Below are 3,921 nucleotides of genomic sequence, written 5' to 3'. Positions count from 1 at the left end.
CCCTACCTCACATCATACACAAAAATATTAATCCCAGGTAGACTAAGGACCTAAATGTAGGAGGAAAAACTAGATCATTATTTAAAAATAGAGAAAATATCTTTACAATATCAAAATAATGAGTTTTTTGAAGCACACACACATACACATAGACACACACAAAGAATTCACAAACTTTAGAGGAAATTTTTGATAAATTTGGCTATAATAAAATAAAAAACTTCTATGCAAAAGAAACCACTAACTAGGGATAAATATTTGTAATATCAATAATCACAACAGATTAGTATCCAAAAATAAGTGATATACCGAATAAACTAACATGCAAAAGATAAGAAATGCTGGAGAAATGGACAAAGTACTTGCATATTCAAATCACAGAAAAGGAAACCTAAATGGCTAATAAACATCCAAAAAGATACCTCAACTTCCTAGTAATAAGATAAATGGATATTACACAAGTGCTACTGTATAACTATCAGAATGGCAGAAAATAGAAGATTTTAGTGAGAATACAGCACAAGGATAATTTTATACACTGCTGGTGGGAGTGTAAATTTGTACTACTTTGGAAAGCATTCTGTTAATTTCCAGGAAAGTTGAAATGTCCATACCCCCACGACGTAATGACTCCACTTCTAAGTGTATAGCCTCGAGGAACTTTTACATATGTGCACAAGAGATTAAGTACATCTAAGTTCATATCAGGATTGTTAGCAAGACAAAACTTTGAAAACAACTTGCAGTTATCATAGATCTGTTGGCTAATATTATGAGTCTCCTCTTTGGTGTTAAATGGCAGGATTACACATCTTTAAACTACTCCTTTGAAACTGTGACCATGTGACCTTCTATGGCTAATAAAATCTGAACAAAAGGAAATCTGGTCAACTCTGGGTGAAACCTTTTAAGAGACTGTATATGATTCATCTCAGTGATTTTCCCTACCATAGTAATGTAATGGTGGAGGTCCTGTCAGCCTAGGACCCAGTACTACCCAGGCTGGGTGGTACAGGATGTGTAGTATAAATTCAAACCAATAAAAATGAAATGTTTAATTTCAGGCCACTTGGAATTTGGGTGTAGCCTACTGTATCCATCCTGATGAATACATGATCTAAAAGTTCATCAATAAATGAATTGATCACTAAATTGTGGTATATTCATACAATGAAATACTTTACAGCAGTGAAAATGAATGCACTAGAGGCATGGATAAATCATACAAATGTACTGTTAGAAAAAAGAATGCTGTAGAACAGTGGTTCCCAACCTTTTTGGCACCAGGGACTGGTTTTATGGAACACAATTTTTCCACGGACCAGGGAGGGTGGAAGAGGGGGGAATGTTCAGGTGGTAATGCAAGCTGGGGAGCAGCAGACGAAGCTTCACTTGCTTGCCCGTCGCTCACCTCCTGCTGTGCGGCCTGGTTCCTAACAGGCCGCGGACCGGTACCAGTCCACGGCCCGGTGGTTGGGGACCCCTGCTGTAGAAGAATACATGTACTATGAAACTCATGGAGTTTCAACAATACCAGTAGTAATTTATTTCTTCAGCTGGGTGATAAATATACCTGAGCAGGTTATCAATCTATGTGTCATACTTTTTTTATGAAATATAAAGGTTTTTACTTAAATAACATAAGTATATATTCTGTTGGATAATTACTGAGTTCTAAAAGCAAGCTGAGACTTTTTGTTAATAATTTAGCTAGTCTAGAAAACTACAGATTTCCCTCAGTCCTCTAATTAGAGCACTGACAATTTTGAAGACCAGAGTAAGAGATTCATGACAAAGATGCTGGTTGTTCATTTTCTACCCACTAACAGTCTTTATCTTACATAGCCATTGAAAAAAAAATCCTTGGAAAAACACACGCTATGCTTATTTACTTAGGGATATTTGTGGAGAGAGATGATAGTTGGCTGAGAGGGCAAGAGAATGTAGTGAAAGGAAGTTGCTGCTTAATTTGGAGAAAGGCGTTCACATTGCAAAATTATTTCACTTTCCTGCAACTCATGAAAACAAAATGTTTTCAATAACTCATTTCTCTTCTCATCATTTTGTTTCCTCTTCACAACAAGGAGGACAATTTTACTTAGTGCTACTGATGGCACATTTGTATCACTGTTTTAAGTACAGAAAACAACTAATAAGCTTTGCTAAGGGTAGTCACCCACTGGAGGCCATGAGGTGCAGGACTGTTCCCATCCAAGTAAACACAAACATAATAGGCAACTGTTGTCCTAACTCGCTCGGTGGCCAGATGTCTCTTTCATGTATTACTATGGTCTAAGATATATATGGAAAAATAATTGTATAGGGTCACTAAAAAAGAAGGCAACTGACGATGTCAAAGTTGCTTACTGATGATTTGACTACTTTGTTGCTATTGATTTAATAATAACACAGGAGGAGGACAAATCCTTTTTGCCACTTAAAAAAAAATTATGTGGAGTACTGGGAATGCTGTTATGTAAGGCTTTAAACTTAACAAGTACATTGAAATTCATTGTTTTGAACAAGAAAAATTAATTTCACCCCTACCCCTATCTAAAAAGCTTGAAATTTTAGCCTCAGTTTTACATAGAGAAAGGTGGCAAGAGCTAATAATACCAGGCTCAGTTGCAGATCCAGGAATAAGGAAGACTCTTACTACTCTGAGTGTTGTCCACAGACCAGCAGCATGGGCATCACCTAGGAACTTACTGGAAATGAGTATCTCATGCTCCATCCCAGAACTACTGAGTCAGATTCTGCATTTTAATAACATTTCCCAGGTGAGCATGTGCTCACTAAAGTTTGAGAATCCTTGGTCTAGGTGATTGACTTTTACTTCATTATGCTGGACTTTCCATATATTGTCTTTAGTGAAACTTATGTCTCAAACCTGTACATTCATGATATTTAAGAGTGGGCAACACAGGGATATTGTCTTTAACAGTTATAATTACAAAATTTTGTTGATTCTAGTATCATTTTTCATAAAATATGTTTCTTTCTAAGCAAATTATCCATATTCCCCCATCTATGATAATCAATGAAAAAAATCCCCTGAGAAAAAGCCAGAAAAAATTTTCATATTTCTTCCAATACTGATTTCCTTTGACTATGTTTTCCTTCTTTATGCTTTCTTATAGTGAAAAATGAAATTCAACAAGAATAATAATTTTGGATGCTAGGACAAAAAAATTAGTATTATTATTATCATTTTTATAGTTTCCTATACATTTTCAAGCTTTATTACACTTTTATTTATATTTGAATAACATTTATTAATTTTTCTTATGATAAAATTATATATGATTATTGGCAAAAAAATTGGAAATTATATAAAAGTATAAAATATATACTCAAAACCACCCAGATACCCACAATCTAGAGTTACCTGCTACTAACATTTTGAGTTATATTCTTTCAGTATTTTTTCTATGGAGATATATATTATATTTTCACTTAATAGTCTACAATGAGTATTTCTCATGTAATTAAAATACTTTCCTAGCATGATTTTTAATGGATATATGTTACTCTAACTCATGGATATAGCATAACTTATCTAACAATTAGCACTTTGTTAAACATTTAGTTAACTATATTCAACATAAAATTATAATGATTATTTGCTCACATAAAATTCTGTGTGCATCTCTGAATATTTTCTAAAGATAAATTTTGAAAAGTAGAGTTTCTAACTGTATAGACATTTTAAAGAGATGACAATAATTGCTAACCAAAAAGTTTATACCAACCTACAGTTCCATTTGCAACCAAAGATCACATTTCCGGGCTTCCCTGGTGGCGCAGTGGTTGCGCGTCCGTCTGCCGATGCAGGGGAACCGGGTTCGCGCCCCGGTCTGGGAGGATCCCACATGTCGCGGAGCGGCTGGGCCCGTGAGCCATGGCCGCTGAGCCTGCGCG

Source organism: Physeter macrocephalus, chromosome 9, assembly GCF_002837175.3.
Source record: "Physeter macrocephalus isolate SW-GA chromosome 9, ASM283717v5, whole genome shotgun sequence".
In the NCBI taxonomy this organism is placed as follows: Eukaryota; Metazoa; Chordata; class Mammalia; order Artiodactyla; family Physeteridae; genus Physeter; species Physeter macrocephalus.
Note: the sequence above shows the minus strand (reverse complement) of the source record.